Source organism: Suncus etruscus, chromosome 9 (genome assembly GCF_024139225.1).
Source record: "Suncus etruscus isolate mSunEtr1 chromosome 9, mSunEtr1.pri.cur, whole genome shotgun sequence".
Classification (NCBI taxonomy): domain Eukaryota; kingdom Metazoa; phylum Chordata; class Mammalia; order Eulipotyphla; family Soricidae; genus Suncus; species Suncus etruscus.
In genome coordinates, this window is record NC_064856.1 from 22,411,677 (window position 1) to 22,437,717 (window position 26,041).

The 26,041-nt window shown below is 41.7% G+C and overlaps 1 protein-coding gene and 1 pseudogene across 3 annotated transcripts in view; both read right to left on the reverse strand.

Annotated features, from left to right (window-relative positions):
* CHD6 (chromodomain helicase DNA binding protein 6) overlaps positions 1–26,041 on the reverse strand; it is a 238,513-nt gene that overhangs the window by 201,124 nt on the left and 11,348 nt on the right. The window lies entirely within an intron of this gene.
* LOC126017485 (cytochrome b-c1 complex subunit 7-like) lies at positions 1,218–1,680 on the reverse strand (annotated as a pseudogene).

Genomic DNA, 26,041 nt, shown 5'->3' on the forward strand with positions numbered 1-26,041 from the left:
GAGTGTACACCAACAGTTACACCTGAGTATCAGCAAGTGTGGCCCAAAACCAAACAAAAAGTAATTCTCACTGGGACAGAGAAATAGTCCAAAGGGCTGAAGCACATGTTCTGTATGCAGGAGCCCTTGGTTTAATCCCCAGAATCACAGGGTTCCCAAGCCGTGTTGTGTAACCTCCCCCCAAAAGGAATTCTCTTTGAACTGATAACTGTGTCCTTGTTAGACAGTGAAAATAAATTAATAATATTGACCTTTTCTTTAATTGTTGGGCAATATTTACCTAGGTCATCTGCCAAGTATTTCTAATAACTCTCACCAGGGTAAATCACCATTCTGTGATTCCCACTGAGCATTAGATATCTACTGACAAGATTTGTTCAATAACTGGTAAAAAGGAAGAGACTATAAAAACAAACAACAATAAGACATGTGTAAAGGTAAGGATTCTAAGTTTTCAGAAGTAATTAAAAATGAACTGTAAAATAAAGTACTTTGGGTCCTAGGAAAGCTGACTTGAAAAATCTAATTCTGTATTGATCTTTCTGCCCTGGGAATAAGGCACATTATTGCTAACGTAAAGAGAAGGTACAATATTGCATTATTGGTAGCAAGGTAGAAATTAATTAGCTCTGCTCTCTTTCTGCTAATACAGAGCAAATACAATACAGAGCAAAGGTTATTTCCTAACTAATAGAGAAGTAAGTTATATTTATCCACTTGGAGACAGATGGTTTTCAGATATAAATCCTACTGTAAGAACTCAGCTTCTAAAAACTTAAAACTGAATTTGACTTTCTAGAATGTATTGCTAATAATAAATATGGTATCTAATGTTTATTGTAACATGCTTCATGATCATTCTAGTAAGACTGGTACTGTTATTATTCCTGCTGAATAAGGGATGTCAGAGAGATAATACAGTGGGTATGTGCTTGTCTTGCAGATGGTTAACCCAGATTTGATCTCTAGCACCCCAAGCACTGTTAAGAGTAATCCCTGGGCCAGAGAGATAGAATGTAACATGTTTGCCTTGCATGCAGAAGGACAGTGGTTCAAATCCTGGCATCCCATATGGTCTCCTGAGCCTGCCAGGTGTGAACCAAAATCAAAACAAAACAAAACAAAAAAACCAACAAACCATGGTTATCAACCCCAGGACCTCACACTTAAGAGGCTTGTACTCTACTGTTAAACCATATACCTGCTCTAAAATATAATTTTTTTCAATGATTATGATATTTATTTAGAGACATACACCTGCAGCCTAAATAATCTCAAAAATTGTACATTTCAGCTTGGACCAACTTCTCCAAAATTCGCTGAGGCCAGCTGCATCCAGATTCCAAGATTATTTCTTTGCCCATTCCTCTCTCTCTTTTCTTTCCTGAATAACCTCTTTCAGATATGGCTCAAGGTAGAATTTATGCTCCTCGTATTTCGTCCACTGTTCCTTGGGCAGGATCTCTGCTCGGACGGTCAGGTCCAGGGCTCTCTTGATGCGGAACATCCTGTCGTAAATGTTCTCAGGAAGCCTCAGGAAGCTTCTTTTACATCCTCGACCTCGTAGATCTTGTCATCACACATCAGCCCCAGTTTGTTATACCCTGCAGTGCTATAGTACCATTTCCGAAGACCTTCCAGCCATCGGCCTGAGGTTTCGACTGTGTGCCGGCCCGCCATGTTGACCCCGGGACGAAGCCTCTAAAATGTAATTTTAAGGGACCAAAGAGATAATACAGTGGTAGGACGTAAACGTAAAGCAAACGCTATACACAGTGTTGACCTAGGACGGACCTGCGTTCGATTTCCAGCATCCCATATGGTCCCTTGAGCTTGCCAGGAGCGATTTCTTTTCTTTTCTTTTTTTCAATATTTTATTTAAACACCTTGATTACAAACATGATTGTGGTTGGGTTTCAGTCATGCACAGAACACCCCCCCATCACCAGTGCAACATTCCCATCACCAATGTCACAAATATACCTCCTCCTCACCCCACCCCCACCTGTACTCTAGACAGGCTTTCTACTTCCCTCATATATTCTCTCTGTTAGGACAGTTCTCAATGTAGTTATTTTTCTAACTAAACTCATCACTCTTTGTGGTGAGCTTCATGTCATGAGCTGGAACTTCCAGCCCTCCTCTCTTTTGTCTCTGAAAATTATTGCAAAAGTGTCTTTCATTTTTCTTAAAGCCCATATATACTATGAAATATTATGCAGCCTCCAGAAGAGACGAAGTCATGAAATTTTCCTAAAATTGGATGTACATGGAATCTATTATGCTGAGCGAAATAAGTCAGAGAGAGAAAGACGCAGAATGGTCTCACTCTTCTTTTCTTTTTTTTCCTTCCTTCCTTTCTCTCTTACTTTTTTTTTTTTGGTTTTTGGATCACACCTGGCAGCACTCAGGAGTTACTCCTGGGCTCTGTGCTCAGAAGTCACTCCTGGTCCATATGGGATGCTGAGATTCAAACTAGAGTCCATCCTGTGTTGGCCTTGTGCAAGGCAAACACCTCACCGCTGTGCTATCGCCAGGACCAATTTCTGAGCACAGGGCCAGGAATAACTCCAAAAACAAAAGAAAAAAAATGGAATTTAAAAAGCACTCATACTAAACCAGGGGTCTCAAACTCACGGCCCGCGGGCTATTTGTGGCCCTCCGTACAACATTTTGTGGCCCTGCCCTAGAGGAATCTTTTTTGGTTTTGTTTTGTTTTAGTTGTTTGGGTCACACCCCCCAATGTTCAAGGCTTACTACTGACTTTGCACTCAAGGATCACCCGACTTTGCCTCCTGCAGCCCCCAGGTAAATTGAGTTTGAGAACCCTGTATGGAATATAGGGCAGGAGAGGTAGTACAGGGGTCAAGGCATATGCTTTGAACGTGTTATTTGTTTTTTGTTTTTGTGTGTGTGGTTTTTGGATCACACCTGACAGTGCTCAGGGATTACACCTGGCTCCATGCTCAGAAACTGCTCCTGGCAGGCACGGGGGACCATATAGGATGCCAGGATTCAAACTGATGACCTTCTGCATGAAAGGCAAACGCCTTACCTCCATGCTATCTCTCCAGCCACTTGAATATGTTTTAATCTAGTTCAATCCCATGTGGTAGAGGCACCACAGTCCCCCTCCCCCAGGCATCTCTGGTGTAGCTGTAGTGGTTTTCAAGCACTGCTGGAACGGTCCTGTGCATTATTGGGCCCAAGCAACAACACACTGTTAGACTCTCACAGTAAACCACCTGGCCTTGTTACTCATGAAGTAAAGGAAGTGGTAGCCATGACCCATGAGCCTGGCTTGGGAGAACTCCCCATCCACTCAAAATATCTACGGGGAAAAAGTAAATAACCCAGTCAACTAGCAAAATAACAGATTTTCAATTCAATCATAATAATTACATTAAATATAAATGTCTGAACATACCAATTAAAGGGAAATATTACAAGACCCAGTTATATATTTTCTGTAAGCAATTCATTTTAAAAACATGTAGTTATTCAAAGGCAGGACTACAGGAGTTGGACTTCAGAGGAGTCTTTAAAGAAACAACCCTACTGGCAAAGAAATGCAAAGCAAAATAAACAAATAGGACTACATCAAACTAAAAATCCTTTTATGGTAGGCACGGTGTAGCAGTACTGCACAAACATTACTGGTTCTATCACTAAATAAATCATTCAAAAATGTATAGAGAGAAATCAGAAATAAATTAATAGAGTGAAAGAGATTTTATGGGCAGTAACGAAGCTTGCCTTGAATGTGACCAATACTGGTTTGATTCCCAGCACCAAAAATGGTCCCCTGACCACAGTCAGGGGTCACTCCTTAAGCCCCACCCAGTATAGCCCACCCCACTCTAAAATACACAAAGAAAATAACTGAATAAGCATCAAAACACTATATATAAAAATTCATGAAATGCAGCTTAAATGTTGCTTAGGGAAAGGTTAAGAGCATTAAAGGCTTATATTAAGGAAAAAACTTGAGATCAATTAAGTTTCTACCTTGAAAAATTTTAAAAAAGAACAAAGCAAGGAGGAGAAAAATCTTAAAAGTACATAAATGTGTTGGCTAGAGAGATGATACAATGGAAAAGGTGCTTGCCTTGCATGGGACTAACCCATCTTCAATCTCTGCATAGCATAAATTCCCTCAAACACTGCCAGGAATAATGCCTGAGTGCAGAGCTGGGAGGAACCAAGAAAACCAACAAACAAAAAAGTGCATAAATTTGAACTATCAGGACTCCAAAAGGACATCCCTAAAGATCCCACATACAGTAAAAGGACAATGTGATTTTACACCAATAAAGAAAAATATAAATATATTCCTTAATGGCTAATTTGGGATCACATAGCTGGATAGAAGGATTGGCGAGTATGCTTTGAACGCAGAAGGCCCAGGTTGACCCCAGTACAACATGGTTTACAAAGGCCACCAGAGGTGACCATGAGCACTGAGCCAGAATTAGCCCCTGAGCACCATCAGTTGTGGCCCAAAAACCAAATTTTAATTATTTAATTTAAAGGCCTGAATGGTAGAGAACATAACTGTCATGAATGAAGTTCTGGATTTGATCCCTGCACTTCATGCCTGCCCCTTCATGCTTGCAACTGCTGGCAAAGTAATCCTGGCCCCTAACACTCACAGGATGTAACTCTACAACCATCACAACCAACAAGAAAGAAAGCCTGAGCTGCCCTTCACTAATTAAAGATGCCAAATTTGGAGCCAGGGAGATGAGATAGTACAAAGGGCTCGAACATATGCCTGGATGGACAGGGCCCTGAGCTCAATCTCTGGTATCACACAGACTCCCAAGCACCATTATATCTAACCCAATTAGTCCCCAGAAATTCGGAGGAGTCATTTCCTCTCAAAAAAAATGGGCCTTAATAATTTGCACCAGGGTAGATTCATGATCCCTGACGAGGAAATAGCAGCAACTTGATCTAAGGGCAGGTTGCCCTATCTCACCACCTAACAGTGAGATGAAATCAGAAGACCTCCGTTGTAGGATCTTGGTGGAAGGGACCCAGGGACCAAATGGTCCCAGGAGCGTAGAATGATAATAAAATATGGTCAACCCTAAATACTCAAGTAGAATCAATAGACCCAAACTACAATAAGCTATACACAAAATGGATCTGTTACATTAGCAGACTATGGAGATAAGGGCCAACGTACAGGATGCATGTGGAAACTATGGTGGAGGAAGGTCTACATTGGGAACAGCCTAATTCACTGTCACTATGTTACTGAAATGCAACTGTGAAAAACTTATAAAAAATTTTTTTAAATATTGGGGCCAGACAATAAATAGTACAGCAAATAAGCACACAGCAGTGTCAGATTCAATGCTTGGTTGGTATCCAATATGAATTCTAAAGTACAGTCAGATTCCCCCCACCCCCCCAAAAAAAAAAAACTCTTATTTTTTGTTAGGGAAAGGATGTGAGGACAACCTTGTGATGCTGAAGCAGGGCTACTTGAGGGGGTGTCAAACCGGGTCCAGCTTAAGTTATACCCTGGTCCCCCCCAAAGGCAATTCTCAAAAGAACAGGAAGCTCAGTGATAAAAGAAAATTCCTGGTTTTTATCAGGAGCACACACTCATGCATGCATGCACACACCACTTCCTTAAAAAGATATCATCACCCTCTACCCTCTTTGTGGCCATTACAACAGAAAAAATATAAAGTTAAATGCTACAGAAAACAATTTCCTGCCCCCAAAAGGATGATGGTTACAATGATCTGATTTACAAACAAATCTTTGGTATTCAAATATTCAAATTCCAGGACTGTTAGTTAAATTCCTGCCCAATCAAAGGGAAGAGTTAGACAGCAAGCAAGAGTCACAAATGTTCAGCACTGAAATAGATTATTAAGAACACTGAAAGTTACAGAAGTCTTCCTTGTGTCTCTCAACAGCTATGACCTTCAGAGTGCAGGGAGGTCCCTCTCTTCAATCTCTGTTCTTTGGCATGCAAGAAACTAAGTTCGGTGTGTGTGCAAGTCAATCCCTGCCCCCAAAGGTTATACTAGACTCAAGCACGCTAAATCAACTTGTCTAGGCAATGTGCTGCCTGGTACAAATGACAATCCTCTTATACCTCTAACTCTTACTATAGGAGGTTCTGATACATGAGCACTATCAGTTGAATTGTGTATGGTCCCTTCCATCAATCCCACCAAAAAAGCAAAGCTGAAGTGTCAGCCCCCATAGCTCAGTAAGTGACTAGGAAATGGGCTTTATAAAGAAAATCATGTTAGGGGACAGAATAATAGTACAGCAGGAAGAGCACTTGCCTTACATGCAGCTGACCCCGGTTCCCTCCCTGGGATCCCAGATAACCACTGAGCCTGCCAGGAATGATTACTGCGCACAGAGCCATGAGTAAACCCTGACTATCACCAGGTGTGAGCCAAAAATCAAAAGAATAAGAAGAAATCATCAGATTAAAATGGGGTCATGAAGTAAGCCTCAACCCATAGGGCCAGTGTCCTTTTAAAAAAAGATTCATAAGGGGCTGGAGCAGTGGCACAAGTGGTAGGGCATTTGCCTTGCATATGTTCACATAGGATGGACTGTGGTTAGATCCCCCGGCATCCCATATGGTCCCCCAAGCCAAGAGTGATTTCTGAGCACATAGCCAGAAGTAACTTCTGATCTGACATCACCGGGTGTCCTTCCCCCCAAAAAATGGGGGGTTGGGGGGAAGGGGCCGAAGAGATAGCAACAGCAGTAGGGCATTTGCCTTGCAAGTGGCCGACATAGGACTGATGTTGGTTCAAATCCCAGCATCCCATATGGTCCCCCGTGCCTGCCAGGTGCGATTTCTGAGCACAGAGCCAGGAGTAACCCCTGAGCGTTCGCTGGGTGTGGCCCAAAAGCAAAAAAAAAGGGGGGGGGGGATTCATACAAGACAGAACGGAGATGAGACTTCAAAAAATAAAACTAACCCCATTACCTTCGACTTCAAGCCTATAAAACAGTGGGAAAACAAACATGCTGAAACCAAATAATCTGTTTTTCCTATGGCAGCCCCAATAAACTAATGCAATAGAAAATACTACATTGTTACAAAATCCCATGACTGGGTCTGTATCTAAATCCAGTCCTTGGAATTTCTTGAGGTGGGGAGGGTTGGGGTGGCTGAACAGGATATCTCACTTACATCATCTCAATCTTTGGAGGGGAGGGGTGATATCATTGTAGTAAATTATATCTAATCCCATGAGCCCCACACAGCCAGCACTACTGGAAGCTCTTCCTTAGCAGGAATAGTCCTCAAAATTGCCACTGTTTACATTCTCCACAAAGATGAACTTATGACCAGGTCTATCCACTCAAGTGGCCAATTCCCATAACCCCAGATTAAAATAGAAGTCAAATGTAAGCACAAAGACTTTCCTCATGGAGTCAGAGCCATGGTATAGGATATGGCATCTATAACCAGGTGTGAGCCTGCAATAGGGTCAATCAGAGTTTGGTCCTCATCACCCCAAATGGTCCCCTGAGCCAGCCAGGATTGATGGTTCCTGAGTGCAGAGCCACCCTTTGCTGTTCCTCCTGAGTTTTGAAAACAAAACCAAATATAATTTTCCCTCAAAATTTCTCCCCCAGATACTATTTGCATACTATTATATTCCTAATCAATCTGGAAATCAAAGCATTGCTCTGCAGGTTCTGAAAACATTGAGCTGCTTCATACCTACACACCTGTACACAACCTCGCTCAGTCACCTCTGGAAACCTAATAATAATCTTCTCACAAAAAGAAAAAGAAAATATAATCTCCCTGAATTATCTCAAAACCAATTTTGCCCTAAAAGTTGACCCCTCCTCACTGTCCTAGCCTTGTGTGCGATAGTCTCCTAGATTAGACGGCAGAAATTTAGCATCTTGATTCTAGGCTCTTGCAAAATAACCAGTTTGGTCCTCACAAAATCTGTACCAGTTAACAATAACTTCATGCCCCACTATCAACAATGCATGAGACATGATTATTCCAGGACTCCTTTCTGAAGTATGAGACAGTAATCAGTGCTCCTCAGCAATCTGCATGAATCTCAATCATAATGTTGAGCAAACAAACCAGATACAAAGCATGTATTATCAGGAAAGGAGGATAAGAAAACAGTCCGGGGTGCTCCAAACATTCTATCGGTCTGAAACTGAAACTGATAGGAGTAAACACATGGTGAAAATCCATCAAGCAATATACTTGTGATCTCTACCCTTTACTTAATTGCATGCAAAGTTTCAAAAGGTCCCATTCAAAAAATGTCAGTGATCTATACATATATGTTCATGCCTGAATGTCTGAATACCTTCTGGACAGTAATCATCAATGAACTATATTCACATGAAAGAAAAGTTTAGAAAGTGAATTGTTGGAGCCCGAGCGGACAGCACAGCAGCCAACCAGGGTTCAATCCCCAGCATCCCATATGGTCCCCTGAGCTGCCATGAGAGTAATTTCTGAGCACAGTCAGGACTAATGCCTTAGCGCCAGCTAGCCAATGTGACTCAAAAAAAAAAAAAACAACAACAACAAATAAATAAATAAAAAGAAAAAAAGAAGTGAATTGTTGGGCAACAGGTAAGGTGCTTGCCTTTCTTTGTACATGGCAATCTAGGTTCGATCCTTGGCACCCCAGATATTCTCCTAAACCTGTCAGGAATAACTCCTGAGTGCAAAGCCAGAAATAATCTCAGAGCATTGCATACGCCCACCACCCCCCCTTACCCCACCCCACCCACACACACACACACACACACAAAGAGGTAACAGGAGTCAGGTTCTAGGAAACCAATACCTCATATAGAAACAGGAAACACATCTGCTGAGAACTGAGCACACCTTCAGGGACTATACAGCTACATTGTTTCTTCCCACAACTGATCCAAGGCCCAATTCCTAGCAGACCGAGGGTGTCCCAAGGGCATTTCAAGGAGCCAAGAGTAAAGAGGTAATTCAATAATAATAGAAAATTCTATTACATTACGAATCTAGACACACTGGAAATAGTATCAGAAGGTAAAAACTTTGATCATGCCTTTAGCAATTTTCACTTAATTACTTGACTTTGTGATTGTTTACTTACAAGGCAAAAATCCTATTTTCCTTCAAAACTCAAGTCAAGGGGCCAAAGCAATAAAACAGCAAGTAGGATGTTTGCCTTATACACAGCAGACTGGGGTTAGATCCCCATATGGTCCCCTGAATCTCTAGGAGTAATCCCTGAGTGCAGAGCCAAAAGTAACCTCTGGGCACCACTGGCTATGATCCTAAAACCACCTGCCTCCCCCCCATCCCTAAAAATTAGTCAAGATAGTAACGATAGTAAACTCTCCTGAGAAATCCTTCCTAAACTCTCGCTTGTGCCCCCTCCACCCTCTTCTATGTGCCTTTTACTCTTCTGCTTAACTTTGTTCAGGTTGAATATCACCCCAACATTAAATACATGGCAAGCAATTTCGAAAGCATCCAAATCTCTGTTGAACTCACTTGAAATATGATTACTTACCACTGAACAAGTCCTCCCATTTAAATATCCAACTCCAGAGTCCTAAAATAAGTGGTATTTTCCAGATAGGGCACAATCTGTACTCAAGAGGGAGTGAAAAAAAACTATAAATATTCTCTAGGACAATGTTATTTTTAGTATTGTGGTGACCAGTCTCTAAAAGAATTACTTCAGAGTGGCATCCTGGAGACTAACTGACTTAAATGAAGGCAATGACAACCTCCAGAAGAAAGCTGTGTCCTGAACTCAGGAAACACCAATGGTCCCAGAAGCAGGGGACTGGGGAGGAGAGAGGGGTTGCTTACCTCAAGAAAAAGTCCCTAGTGTTCTGCAATTACACTAAAAGTAAGAACAAGTCACAGTGAACTTAACACATTTTTTTACCTCCCCATGCTTCGGTTTCCTCATCAGTGTGGGGAGCCTAGCTGATAAACCTAGAACATAAAGACACCTCAGTAATTCCTAATCTGGTCACCCACGTGACCAAAGGCGCCCATGCCTTGAGAACAAAGAAAATAGACAAATAAAGTAATTCAGAGCAGCCCAATATATCCAGCCAGAAAGAAAAATATAGAGCAACCTGCCTTTGTATTAGCAAAACGTTATTAAGATTACAGCTGAGGTTCTATTTATACTTGTTGAGTATAATTTATAGAACTCTGTTTGAATCTTATGCCTTCTAGAAAAACGTGCTCAGGTCTACTACCTCTTTGCCCCTCCCTATTACCTGCCCCAGTTTATGCTAATGAATGTTTGTAACTGTGATTGGTGGAAAACTTGTAACACCTTCTGACGTGTTTCAGCCCTTAAAAGCTGATCCCCCAACAATAAACTTCCCTTTTTGAACAGCATGCGTTGTCTTGAAGGCTTCTCTTACTAATTTCTCTAGTTCTTCTTTACAGGTCGGTTCTGCTCGAGTGAACCCACTAATAACTAGCAACCTTCATTTCCACACCCCCTCGGGTCGGGGGTCTCCCACGGGAGGTTGCACATCAGTACTAAACTCTTAAGTGTGTACAGTTGTAAAGGACTAAATAAGAGACTAAAGATAAAGTGCTTAGGACTAGGTTTAAAGAAAGGGCTCAAAGGGGTAGAACACATGCCTCTGATGCTTGGGGTCAGGTTCAATTACCAGCAGGTTATGTCTAACCCCCAAACCACCTCACTAGGCATCACCAAGTCCAAGACAGGAGTAGCTCCTCAGCTCCCAAAAAAGCTAGAGAGCTAGCCCCACACTCATTGGATAAAATGTAAAGTACTTATTAGTGTTAAACAGTAAGTGATACATCTCTGCTTTAATTATTCTGTGGTTGTTTGTTTTATTGCCACACTTGGTGATACTCAGGGATGACTACACCGAGCTCTGCGCTCAGAAACTCTCCTGGCAGTGCTCAGGTGACCATATGGAATGCCGGGATCAATCAACGCTGGTCTACTTCGTGCAAGGCAAGCACCTTGCCTGCTGTACCATCTCTCCAGTCCCTGCGCTAATTATGTTGCCCGGGCTGGCTTTGGGCACAAAGCTAAGCTAACCGGGCGTATAAGACAACCCCTTAATTTTGCAGTTAAAACACAGGTTTAGGCCTATATTCACTGTATAAGACAGAATGTTGCTGTGCTGCAGCTGTATGTACCACAGTGAGCCAATCACAACAAGCAAAGGTTCAAAGGTTATACTGTAATAGACTTCCTCTCTGACTCTGGCCAATCTGAGCAGGCTTTTAACAGTGTAGATTCAGTTCCAAAACATTGTCTAATTTGCATGCATAAAAAGCCTGCTTGGATTGGCTGAGTTAGAGAGGTGGTCCGAGCTGCCTTGCAGTGATTGGTGCAGGATCGAGTTGGAAAATTCGTTTTGTGGCAATATTCAGACAATTTTCGTTTAGCGGCATATTGAAACATTTTTCGGGATATACTCAGCGTATAAGACGATCCCCGATTTTTTTGTTTCAAAAGTCGTCTTATATGCCGGAAAATATGGTAGGTGAAATGCAGTCTCTGCATCTTTCTACCACTGCTTCCATGTTCAAACACCCAATTCCCCAGGGCCAACCCTGATCATGAATAAGGACACTTCAACTAAGTGAAGCTACATCTCATTCTTTTAGCCCAGTGTGTTCTGATGTGGATACCACCTTTTGGGGGGGGGCAATTATGGTCCAGAGGACAATAATAACCTCAAGTACAATTGGGGGCACTTTCTACTAGTTAACTTAAAAAAGGTAGATTTACAGGGGTCACTGATATTTTTTCGACAAAGGGGGCAGACTGGCCAAATAAGTCTGGAAACTTCTACTCTAGAACCTCTCTTCTCCTCTTTCATCTAATGAAACTTCATGGCTTTTCCCATCATCTCCTCAGTGCTCTCTCCCTGCCATCTGCAACCATGACCACTTCAGACTATAACAGTCCTCATATATACCAGACTCCTGCAACCAGATTCATGACAGAAGATTAATCAAACACACATGCCCCTCTAGTCACTCAATTATTCTTATACAGCCAGTTAAATAATACAATTTCAAGAATGTCAGGCATTTCTGTCTAATGTTAAATCAATCTTCTTCCCCCCAACACCCCACCCATCTCTTTTTCAGAGAAGGCAGGAGATAGGTTGGTAACATAAAATCACAGAATATATATAAATAATAAATGTATATTACATATAAATACATATTTTTTGCCCATCTCACCTTCCTGGGGACAGTACATTGGTTATCCCTATAGTTTTTTGTCCGTGGACTTTTTAAACTCACCATAGCCCTCCCCAAAACTCCCCAGTATAAGCTTCCCAATCAAATTGCCAGTGTGTTGAAGCTTATGAACATTTCTTATGGGGCCAGAGTGGTGGCGCAGCGGTAGGGTGTTTGCCTTGCATCATGGGGTGTGGCCCCAAAAAACAAAACAAAAGAACATTTCTATGACAAAAGTCCAAAGACTGCAGTGAGCACAGAGGTTCAAAGCAAGGACTTGGCCCAGCCTTTCTTCTAGTAGATGCTGGACCTTTGTTGTTCCTGCTAACCTTCAAGCTGTTATGAGTCTAAGGGTAAAGATCACAACTTCTTTTAAAATTAAAAAATACAAAAGAATGTGGGAAGGGGAGGAAAAAAAAGACAAAAAAAAAAGCCAGAGTGACAGTACAATGGATTGGGCATTTGCCCTGCACTTGGCTGATCTGGGTTTGATCCCTGGCACCCCAGATGGTTCCACAAGACTATTAGGTGTCATCCCTGAAAGCAAAGACAGAGTAAGTCCTGAGTACTGCTGGGTATGACTCTGCCCCCCCATCATAAAAGACATTTAAAGTATCAGGGCCTGAGTGATAGTACAGCACATGGGGCAATTGCTTTGGCCAATCTTAGTTCAATCCCCAGCAGCTCATGTGGTCACCTTAGCCTATCAGGAATAGTTCTTGAGCACAGAGCCAGAAGTAAGCCCTGAGCATTGCCAGGTATAGTCCAAAAACCAAACAACACAACAAAATATTATAAAAAATATTTGTACTGGTGAGAAAATGTGTCTCAATGTACAGTACATGTCTCTCACATGTCCTAGGCTCAATCCCAAACACTGTAAATAAAAAATAATAGTGATGAGGAGAAATTCAATGAGCTGGAGCACATGCTCCACAGATAGGGCCCCAGGTTTGATTCTGGCACCAGCCATTCACATAAACACTGCTGGAGTAAAACCAGTGTGTGTGTGGGGGGGGGAGGGGGGGGAACGGGACCTTTAAATTACATGAGCATGTCCTGAGCCCAGTAGGGCTTAGGGGATCATATGGGGCATCAGAGGCCGAGTCCAAATCAGTCACATACAAGGCAAGCACTCTACCTACTAAACTATCTTTTTAGCTCCCCAATATCATCTTATTCTTACCCTCCACACCCAAATACGAAGCAGTGCTCAGTTTCACACGAAGATACTGAGCTCAGTTTTTGCAGATAGTTAAGTGTATCTCTGGAAATGAGAATTGAAGCACAAAGAGAAATAAATTGAGATTTTTATCAATTAGCACAAAATACAGCCCAGTAAATCCTTAGACAGTGACTTTAAGTAACACCATGGAGAGATATAACAATCATTTTAAACTGAAATTTGTTGCTTTTCATTCCATTTGCCTTTCTGTTGTAACAAACAATACAAAATAAATTCTTTTGTGCCTGCATGGAGGCATATTATGATGGTAGGTGGGAAATTAGAAACAGTGATAGAGGTCACACTGGTGGTGAGACTGTTGTTTGAAGATGTAATGCCTTAAACGACTGTATTATGAACTTGTAAATAAAAGTTATAATAAAAATTAGAAAAAGAAGAACCAGAGCAATAGCACAGTGTGAGAGAGAATGAGTGAGAGACAAGGAGAGAGACAGAAAGAGAGAGACAGGGAGAGAGACAGAGAGACAGAGAGAGACAGAGACAGAGACAGGGAGAGAGACAGAGAGACAGAGACAGACAGACAGGGAGAGAGAGACAGAGAGACAGAGAGACAGAGAGACAGAGAGAAAAAAAAAGAATTAAATCTGCCCAGAAAGGAGTATAAAATAAGAGTCATGGTAACAGAAGAATAAGACTGTGGAGTATTTAAAAAGAGAAAGAACTAAAAAAAATTGGGAATTAAATAAAATGCCCTGCATACAGCCAACCTTCATTTAAATCCCTGGCACTACAAATGGTCCCCTGAGCACTACCAGGAGTGATCCTTGAGCATAGAGAGAGCCCTAAGCACTACCAGGAATCAAGAAAATTAAAATAAAGACAGGAGGAGTAGGGAAGTCTTTTAAGTTAATAATTACATTTATTGGCTTTATATGCTTAGTTAATAATATATTTATTCTAAGTTATAATAAACATGCACCTGAATATTTATGATCATAAGTATTATAAGCACGTATGTGTTTATTACAAGTCATAACATGAGTGTTATATATAATTTATTATGTGGAGAGAGAGATTCTATCAAGCATATAACTTTAAGGCCATAATAATCAGAGATCCTCCAGAAATAACAGACTCCAAACTCTTAAGGTTCTGATTTAGAGTTAACTAAGAACAATATCAGGTTTTGCTAAGCACCAGACAACCTGACTGATATTGTTTGGTTTGTGTTTTTTGGTCCATACCTGGGGGCAGCGCTCTCGAGTTGCTCCTACCTCTGAGCTATGAAATCACCCTGGCTGGCTTGGGAGACCATATGGAGATGCCACGAATCAATTTCTGGTTAGCAGGGTGTTAGACAAAAGCCCTCCCCACTGAATCCTGTGCAATAGTTTTCTTTTTTTTTTCTTTTTTTGGTTTTTGGGTCACACCCGGCGGTGCTCAGGGGTTACTCCTGGCTGTCTGCTCAGAAATAGCTCCTGGCAGGCACGGGGGACCATATGGGACACTGGGATTCAAACCAACCACCTTTGGTCCTGGATTGGCTGTTTGCAAGGCAAACACCGCTGTGCTATCTCTCCAGGCCCCTGTGCGATAGTTTTGGCCTCTGCAACATGACTGATTTTAATCCTAAAATGGAAAGGAGCACTGTGGAAGAAAAAGCCTCTCCCAGGTTTAAGAGGGGTGGACAGCAGGGCTGCCATCTTCCCTTTAGAAAAGTCCTCTGCCTAAGACCAAGTTGTAGCCTTGGGGAAAAACACAAGAAGAGAGGAGGATGAGAAGCAGACACTCTATACATTTCTGAAATCCCATCATTGCATAACAAATCAGAGTATATTTATATTTAAGAACCTATGACAGGGGTAGAAACTCTTGTTTTATATGAAGCCAACCCAGGTTTTATCCCCAGCACTACCTATCCTCCCCCTTATACCCCTATGGGGAGCAATTTTGTTGGAGAAGACAAGTACAGGAGAATAAAAAGAAAAAAAAAAATTTAAAAGGTCCTTTTCCCTTGTCCTAGTCAGGGTCTCAATTCTAAGACTTATCCCCTACCCTGTGCAACTTCCTCTTTTCTTTTTAGGAAGGAAGGAAGGAAGGAAGGAAGGGAGGGAGGGAGGGAGGGAGGGAGGGAGGGAGGGAGGGAGGGAGGGAGGGAGGGAGGGAGGGAGGGACTCCCAAGCAGTGCTCAGGGCCCTCTCCCAGCAATATTTAGCCAACCCGTTCAACAGTTCAACGTTATGTTCTATCTCAGGCCCAGGCTTCCTAAAGGTGCTGGAGGCCAACAGGGGCCTCCAGGAATCCTCCGCGTAGCAGCTGGGGAACTATATGGTACCAGGGACTGAAGTTAGGGCCTCAGGCATGGAAAGCATGCATCCCTGACAAATGCCTCTTAGGTCACTAATCTACTGTAGGCCTCTCTAAACACTGATTCTCAAAATTAATTTCACAATGATCAACCTGGGAAATTCACAATAATCTAATACATATAGATTCCTTCTCAAGATATTCCTGATAATAATTTGTTCACAGTGTGCACTTAAGTTCACAAGGTGAGTCTAGCTAGCATCTAGAAAGTTTGAGCAGCATTGCTCTAGCCAGTGGTCGGCAAGCTGCGACTCCTTAGCACTGACAGGCTAGGAGCAGAGTCCTGACTCCTGGAGCGGCCGCCCAGCACACAGAACAGGGCATTAAAATGTGTAGAGCCACAAGCAAACCACTGCCAACCGCTGCTGTCCAACTGTAAAATATACTTTCCTGCAATGAAACTCTGATTTCTCACTTGATAACACTAAATTCCTTACATAGCTTCAAAATACTGTGACATTTCCATCAGAATCCAGCATCATTTACCAGGGTTCTAAATCCACACTCCATTATAGCCACAATGAACTTGAAATCTTCCCACCTTCACCCTCACCCCCACAGATGCTCCTGTGCATAAGGACTCTACAAACTCATAAGAAACCAACCCTGGACCATGAAACACCAAATCCACTTTCAAAAACTATTTTCAGAGCTAAGGAGGTAACTCTAAGGGCTGAAAGCCATATTCTGCATATTTATGCAGTCTATTTATTAGCACACCAACCTTGTGTGCTAATAAATAAAACTTTGGGCACAATTATCATTTAGCATGTGCCATGCTAGCTGTGATTAGAAGTTTACATGCCTCTCTCTCTTCTATTACACAGTGCTTTCCTCAGGGGCAATGACTGTATTTAGTCTCAGATAACCAGTGCCCTGTAATGAATGAAACAAAATAAAATTCAATAATTCTTTACTAAATAAATGGGCATCAGATACTTGTGAAATAACTAAGGAACAATAGGAGAAATGACAAGGTACCTCATCAAGAAATGCCAAATTAGTTCTACAGGCAAAAGAACTGATCCCAGTATGCTGAGCAAAGAGGTTGTTTCTGGCAGATATAGATGGAAGGCTACACAAATACATTAGAATATGTTCTCATTTTATTTTCTCAAAGAAAGGGAGGTATCTGGATATGCTTATGGAGAAAAGCCTAAACATGAAAATCAGCTGCACAAGAAAAAGTCAGGCAATTCTGCCTTGATTTCCTCAAGATACCTGGGGGGGTGGGAGGACCTTTAGAAATTAATCATGCTTTACTTTTCTTCTCCATACTTATAGCCACTTGATAATTAGGCATCTGTGTGTTCAGACACTCACTGAGACAGAAGCAGCTCCACAAATGAGGAACTTCATTTTATTTCCTACTACATTCTCAGGGCTTAGTACATGGAAGATGTACTTGCTGACTGAGCAGACAGATCTATTGTTATGAGATTCTAAAACTTCCTTTCACTTTAAGAGTTTCTCCCCAAGTTGGGTCCCTTGGCGGAGCTTGCCTAGGCTTTCCCCCACTTGGCTCCTTAGAGAGGGTCTGGGTGGGGCTCTGAACTTCCGGCCTCCCAGCTTCTTGATGCAGTCACTGGTAATCTCTTTCCAGTCTATATTTTCACCAGATACATTAATAGTACTCACTATCATTGAATTATGTTTTTATGTATGCAGAACATCCATTTTGTACTCTGCCCTTTTGCAAACCCCTACAAAAGATCATTTTTCTCTTTAACTCTCTTAACCCCTATCATCATTACTCCTCATTTACCCTTTTTAACTTAAGTTAAAAAATCTTAAGTCACAGACCAAAGTGGTGCCCTGGAGTTAACACCCACCCAACTATTCCAAAAGGCATAGAAAGGACACATATGTCTTTTCAACATTTTATGTGTGTTTTCTTTGACGACTATAACTTTTGCTGAATATTCTCTTACAGTGACGATTCCCCCCCCCCTTTTTTTATCTTCTCTTTGTGAACTGTTCAATATGGAATTTGGTGTGAAAGAATCCCTCAGTTTAATGCTTATGTTTGAACTAAGTCATGGGTATTGTTGGACGTGTTCTTACGCCCCCATATACTGATAACGCCACATGGCTTTATTTCTTGTTTGCATAGGCACACTAAAATGGGAAAATACTATACATACAAATAAGTTCTTACCTAAAAGAGATGGGAACACACAAATCTTGTAGTGCAATGGGACCTTGCACCCTGAACATTGACATAAAGACCTGGCACAGACCTCAGAAGAATGGGCATTCTCCATTCACCCCTGATCTAGGGAAGACATCTACGAAACATCCAAGATTGTCTATAACATCACCTGGAGGCAGTCCTCTACCAGGGAAGATCCTACCGCTGCTCTGACATCGACCTACTCAAAAGAGACTTCCCTTAACACTGAGAAGACTTAACAACAACAATGACCTGCTTACCGGACAGGGCTTTCTGTATTGCCCCTTAATTGTGAGGTGAAACTAGAGGATACTCCACACCAGCCTGACTTCAATGTAGGATGTGCAGATTCCAGGATCTTTACTACAGAAACCTGATGCCAAAAATAGGATTGCATGAAAAATAAAACTGTATTGGCACTACAGACAATGACTTAGATTGAATAAACTAGTTTGCCTGGAGCCTAGAGTTGGTCTTATGCCAGGAAACTTCAGGGGTAGGGGTCTCCTTGTATTTAGACCAAGGCTTTTCCTTTCCATGTCCCCCATATTTTGGTGGGCCTATGTAAACAATATTTGACACTCTAACACCGTTTTTACTGTGCCCTTTTCACTAACCCTTAAAAAAAAAAACCTCTTAAACTTTTGATGTTAACTTAAACTAATATGCATGTGCATGAAAATATAAAAAAAATACTATGCCTTCAATGTTTAAGGAGTCACATAAATCTCATGGCTTTAGGTTGCTTTGTGTACTGCTAAGAAATGTTATAATGTACTACAATCTGGGGACTTGTGGACAAAGTAATTGTACATGGGTTCTGCCTTATTTTTCTTAATGTTCTTTGACTGTAAGTTCAATATCTAGGCATCAGCAAGGGGATTTCTTATGAGAACTCTGTTTATGGGCAATTGTCCTTTCACTGTAACTTTACCTTGTCCTCTTTGCATCATTTTTCTCATAATTAAAAATTAAAAATTAAAAAAAAAAAGTTTCTCCCAAACTTGCTCACTCTCCACTAGGTCCAATTCTTTATCAACCCCAACAAATGCCCTAACTCTATTTCTCTCTATTCCTCACCTACTTCTTTCCTAAACTTTTCCCAAATTTTTTGCTTTCTTACCTTGGCTACCTTGTAATAAACTAGTGTGATCAATATACAGATATTTATGCAAAATGATCTCAGTTTATACTGTAAATTCTTTGAAGGTGAACAATAGGCCATGTTATTATGCCTATCATAAAAACCCGATAGTTGCTCAGTATTTCCTGTTGAATAAAATAAAAAATGTTAAAGGAGGGAGACGAACAATAGCATAGTGATTAGGATATTTGCCTTGCACATGGCCAGCCTGGGTTCGATTCCTGGCATTCCATATGTCCCCCAAACCTGGTACAAGTGATTTCTGAGTGCAGAACTAGGAATAACCCAAGCACCACCGGATGTGGCCAAAATAATTTTTAATGGTATTAAATTTTACTATCTTAATAGTAAACATTAGAAAGATTAGTAGTGGGCCCGGAGAGATAGCACAGCGGCTTTTGCCTTGCAGGCAGCCGATCAGGACCAAAGGTGGTTGGTTCGAATCCCGGTGTCCCATATGGTCCCCTGTGCCTGCCAGGAGCTACTTCTGAGCAGACAGCCAGGAGTAATCCCTGAGCACCGCCGGGTGTGACCCAAAAAAAAAAAAAAAAAAAAAAGAAAGATTAGTAGTAACTTCCTTTAGTGTCATATGATACCTAACTCTTTAAAATCAAAATATCCAGGGCTGGGGCCGGAGCAAGTAGGATGTTTGCCTTGCAGGTGGCAACACAAGTTCGATTCCCAGCATCCCATATGGTCCTCAAAACTGCCAGGAGTTATTTCTGAGCACAAAGCCAGGAGTAACCATGAATGCTGCCGATGTGGCCCAAAAACTGAAAGAAAAGAAAAGAAAAGAAAAGAAAAGAAAAGAAAAGAAAAGAAAAGAAAAGAAAAGAAAAGAAAAGAAAAGAAAAGAAAAGAAGGAGGGAGGGAGGGAGGGAGGGAAGGAAGGAAGGAAGGAAGGAAGGAAGGAAGGAAGGAAGGAAGGAAGGAAGGAAGGAAGGAAGGAAGGAAGGAAGGAAGGAAGGAAGAAGGGAGGGAGGGAGGGAGGGAGGGAGGGAGGGAGGGAGGGAGGGAGGGAGGGAGGAAGAAGGGAGGGAGGGAGGGAGGAAGGAAGGAAGGAAGGAAGGAAGGAAGGAAGGAAGGAAGGAAGGAAGGAAGGAAGGAAGGAAGGAAGGAAGGAAGGGAGGGAGGGAGGGAAGGGAGGAAGGAGAGAAGGAAGGAAGGAAGGAAGGAAGGAAGGAAGGAAGGAAGGAAGGAAGGAAGGAAGGAAGGAAGGAAGGGAGAGAAGGAAGGAGAGAAGGAAGGAAGGAAGGAAGGAAGGAAGGAAGGAAGGAAGGAAGGAAGGAAGGAAGGAAGGAAGGAAGGAAGGAAGGAAGGAAGGAAGGAAGGAAGGAAGAAAATCAGGACTAGGGAGAAGGCTTGAGTGCACGATCTTTTACTGATTGAAGTTCTTTGAATTATAATACTATTAATGATGATTTTCTGCACACATAATTCTAACACTGTACCCCTTACAACTGAGTGCTCAGAGGCAGCAGGCCAAGAGTTTGATCCCCAGTACTACATGGTCTCCAGAGAACCAGTGCAAATGGCTCAAGAACTAAAAAAGAGGGGGCCAGAGAGATAGCACAGAGGTAGGGCGTTTTGTCTTGCACACAGCAGATCCAGGACCAATGGTGGTTCAATTCTCGGCATTCCATCTGGTCCCCTGAGCCTGTCAGGGGCGATTTCTGAGCACAGAGCCAGGAATAACCCCTGAACATTGCTGGGTATAAAAGGAAAAAGCTAAAAAAAAAAATATGAACTAAAAAGAAAAATATAGGGACCAGAGAGATAGCATGGCGGCAGGGTGTTTGCTTTGCATGCAGAACGGTGGTTTGACTCCCAGCATCCCAAGCCTGCCAAGAGCAATTTCTGAGCATAGAGCCGGGAGTAACCCGAGTGCTGCTGGGTATGACCCAAAAACAAAAAAAGGAAAAGAAAAAAATATAATATGCAGCACATTTACACTGTGCCAGACACTGGGCTAAGGCTTTTTATCAATCCTCCAAATAACCTATGTAGTAAGTATTATTATTTCCACTTTACAGGTAAGAAAAACAAGGCTTCAGGGGCCGGATCAGTGATGCAGCAGGACATCTGCCTTGTACGCGGATGACCCAGGATGGACCTCGGTTTGATCCCCCATCATCCCATATGGTCCTCCAAGCCAGGAGCAATTTCTGAGCGCATACCCAGGAGTAACCCCTGAGCGTCAACAGTTGTAGCCCAAAAGAAAAAAGAAAGAAAAACAAGGCTTCAAACAATTTATATAGCCAAAAGTGTGGGAGTTATGATTCAAACCCATGCAATCCAGCAGCAGCAGAATTCAGCCCCTTTACTCCAATGCCTGCCTGATTTCTCCACAGTCTCCCACATATAAAGACAGCTATGACCTTCTGAGAAACCATATTCAGGCCCAAATCTGAGAGAGAGGATCATAGAAATAGTACAGTGGCCTAGGCACTAGCCTTGCATGGGGCTGACCTGGGTTCAATCGCTGGCATCCCATATGGTCCCCTGAACATCATCAGAAATAATTCCTAAGTGTGGGAGCAGGAGTAAGCCTTGTGCATCACTAGACGTAACCCAAAAACAAAAGAAAAAATTGTGAGCAAGAATATTTTCAGACAATAAATTATCCTCATCATATGAAAAATGAAATTAAAAACAGTAAAAGTAGGTAAGAGATGACAGAAAAAAAAGAATAAAGATTTTGAAACACCACGTTGGGAAAGAAAAGAAAAATGCTACTAAGAGTCGCTGAGACCCAGAATTTCAGAAGTATCTGTGCAGGATGGAACAAAAGATTAAGAATGAACTTCAGGACCCAGAGAGAGCACAGCTGGTAAGGTGCCAACCCAGGGCAGATGGTGGTTCGAATCCCGGCATCCCATATGGTCCCTGGAGCCAGCCAGGAGTGATTTCTAAGTGCAGAGCCAGGAGTAACCCCTGAGTGCCTCTGGGTGTGACCCAAAAACCAAAAAGAAAAGAATGAACTCTGACATGAAGTTATCGTGGGTACAGCCCAAACTCTGCATGTATGAATGCATACTCAGTATAGCATAGGGAATAACAACAAAACATACAACTTAAGATGTATGACTAGAATGAGCCCTGAGCACCACAGTGTGTGGCCCTACCTCCCAAAAAATAAAGTAGAACTTAGACCTCCTGGATTACTAGTTTTGCAATTGTGGGTCAAGAACAGTATCTACACTTCAGTGTTTTCACTGCCAAAACAGCCAATATCAGCACTTAGCCAAAGGATCAATGATAATAATTCATCAAGTTTGACTTTGTTATGCTGCCATTAAAACCCAGTAGTTTAAACATAAGCTTTCTTTTATTATTGATTTTGTTTGTTTCTTTGTTTGGGTGCCACACCAAGCAATGCTCAGGGATTACTCCTGGCTCTGCACTCAAAAATTCTCTTGATGGTGCTCAGGGAACCATATAGGAGGCTGCAGATCGAACTCAAGTTGGCAGCATACAAGGCAAATGGCAAATGCTCTACCTGCTATACTATTCCTCTTGGCCTCAAATATACGCATTCTATGACTACATAACTACTGCAGTTTTCTTTCAGAAAAAAAAACTATCTGCCGAGGAGTGTCACATATCACTTCCACTTACAGGAGATAGAATGATATTCATAACAATATTGCAAATCACAGTGCATAAAGGGCAGGCTAGTGTGGGGGGGGGGTAATTATAGGGGACAGGGATGGGAGGGAAACTGGGGACATCACTGGTGCCAGGAAATAAACACCGGTGGAAGGATGGGTGTTGAAATATTGAATGACTGAACTCAACCATCACTCTGTATCTCAGAATGATTCAATAAAAATAAATAAAGCATCAATATCCCATGGTCAGAGAGAGAGAGAATACAGCAGACAGGATGTTTGCCTTGCTCACAGCTGATAAGTTCACTCTCCATTATCCCACATGGTTCCCAGAGCATTACCAGGAGTAATTCCTGAATGCAGTGCCAGAAATGACCCCTCAATATCACCAAGAGTTGCCCCAAAACAACAAAGAGTATCAATATCCAAGCTTTCCCTTCAAGCCCATTAAACACATATCTTGCTTGTCCTTTTTTTTTGCTTCTTTGTTTCCACTCTGGAAAGTGAGTTCTCTCTCTATCGTGTACTTCTCCCTTTCTATCCCCTCACATCTTTCTAAAGAAGTTTCAATAAAACCTGTCTTACTTGACAAAAAAATAAATTAAAAAAAAAGTATCAATATCCAAAGCAAGTTATACAACCATACCCAAGGCTGATAAAGAAGTATAATAATCCTACCTTGTATTTAGAAGAGAATCAGAATATTTGGTGACCAGTCCTAATAACCAACACATAGTCAAAGAGCCTACGATCCTACCTAGTACAATCCCTGATAACAATCATATGGTCACGATCATTGGCAGGTCTTGGGAAAACATGTTCTAATAACCCTGAGCTAAAATGCTGAATTAAACATGTAAAATAAAAAAAACCTAGTATGCATATTATTATGCAATGAAGTAAAGGTGAACTTATAAGCATTTCTCAATGGCAGAATGAAGAGAGATGCCAAAACATTTCTAGTAAGCAAAAAATAGTAAACAAGAGTTACTGAAATAGTACCACAAGCCGTTTACAAAGACACAGGGAAGAACCTGCCAAAATGTTTCTAATAAACAAGACATAGTAAACAAGAATTACCAAAATAGTAAGTAGAAGTCAGTCTTACCTATTAGAGACATGCAAAATTTCATTGATATTCCTTACTGTATTGTTTCAGAGAACATACAAATATTATACAGCCTTTCACAAACTCACCTTAATCTCAAAGAAATTATCCCTCATAGAAATTATCCAATGTTGGGGCCAGAGTGATAGCACAGCGGATAGGACATTTGCCTTGAACACAGCCGACCTGGAATCAATTCCTGGCATCCCATATAGTCACCACAGCATGCCAGGAGTGATTTCTGAGCAAAGAGCCAGGTGTAACCTGAGTGCTGTCGGGTGTGGCCCCAAAATCAAAAAAGAAAAAAACAAAATTTATCCAATGTGGATTTTTAGGACCCTAAAAATCAATTAGGGGAAGTCTTACTTAATAAAGTGACAATGGAATTCTAAACCTGAGAGTGCCACAAGTCAGCCATTTGGCCACTCCAAATATTTTCATGACTAGAATTCCATTCCATCATCCAAAGGTTGAACAAAATTGAACGAGATGGCCTCTGACACCACCATCACCCCCAACTCTACTGTCTACGACCATGAGCAGTCAAAGAGGCTTAGACACAGAATAATCTAGTTAAGATGCAAATTATGTTGGGTATGATAATCCTTTTATCTTAAATTTAAAATAATGATCATCACCTCTTCTATAATGCTCAGTTCAATAGTGGACATGGGGTGCTGGAGAGATAGTACAGCCAGTAAGATGCTTAACTTATACATGGCCAACCTGAGTTCCATCCCTTGGATCCCATCTCATATGGTCCCTGCTAAGAGTGATTCCTAAATGTAGAGTCAGCAGTGCACCCTGAGTATTGCCAGTTATAGTACAAAAAAAAAAATGTGAATATGAAATTAAGTAGTGTCCAGAAATGAATCCTGTGAGCTGCAGCAATAGCAGACCGAAAAGAGTGGTCAGTGTATGTATGTGTGTCTTTGGGAATGGCTTGTGAAATCAGTCTTTTAGTAATATTTCATACAATTCCCGTTACCACTAGAAACCAAGGACAATGACAGGAACAAAACTGAAACATGCTCTAAACCTTCCAAACCTGAAAGCTTATCATATATCAGGTCCAACAGACATTTTCCAGTTCCTGAGAACGGACAACGCAATAATATCAATATATGACTTGAAATCAGGAACCTGAAATCTTTCAAAGAATGTCAAACAGGACCCAAAGAGATATTCCAGGAGTTAAAGCACTTGCCTTCCATCAATTGCAATTGGACCAACCTTGGTTTGAATTTACGTATAGTCTCAATTTCCCAGGGGGCAATATTGAGCACAAAGCCAGAAATAGACCCTGAGCAACCAACAACCAACCAGTCTAAGATTCTAGCGTGACCCACTCTACTCCCAAAAGAAGTCCCACAAAAAAACTAAGCGCCTCCCAAGTCCCCAAGCCTGCCAGGAGCAATTTCTGAGCACAGAGCCAGGAATAGCCCCTGAGTGCCACTAGGTGTGGAAAAAAAAAAAAAAAGAATCTTTGTAAATATTATCAAAAACAGGTTACAGACACATTCTATTTTGGAAATGCCTATCCCAACTTGGGGTATCAAATTCCTTCTTTGACTTTATGAAGTTTCCTCTTTTATCTCTTACCTTCTCTACTCTTTTATATAAAACTATTTTACTTAAAAAAAGTAAAAGGAGGGCCATCGAGGTGGCGCTAGAGGTAAGGTGTCTGCCTTGTAAGCGCTAGCCAAGGAAGGACCGTGGTTTGATCCTCCGGCGTCCCATATGGTCCCCCCAAGTCAGGGGCAATTTCTGAGCCCTTAGCCAGGAGTAACCCCTGAGCATCAAATGGGTGTGGCCCGAAAGACCAAAAAATAAATAAATAAAAGGGAGTCGAAGAGATAGCACCATGGTAAAGCATGTTTGCCTTGCACCTGGCCAACAGAGGATGGACCCTGGGTTTGAATCCTGGCATCCCAGATGGTCCCCCAAGACTGCCAGGAACGACTTCTGAGTGAAGACCCAGGAGTAACCCCTGAGCGCCATGGGATGTGCCACCACCACCACCACCCACTGCCAAAAAAAGAAATATGCCTTATCATGAATCTTTTATGAAAGGAAAAAGAAAAAAATTCTCAAAAATCATGTTGAAAATAATGCAAGTTAGTCACAACCATGCAGAATCATAAGGACTTGCAGAAAAGAAATTATCTTACTATTTGAAAACCTTGAGACATAGATCTAAATTTATTTATTTTGGATCTC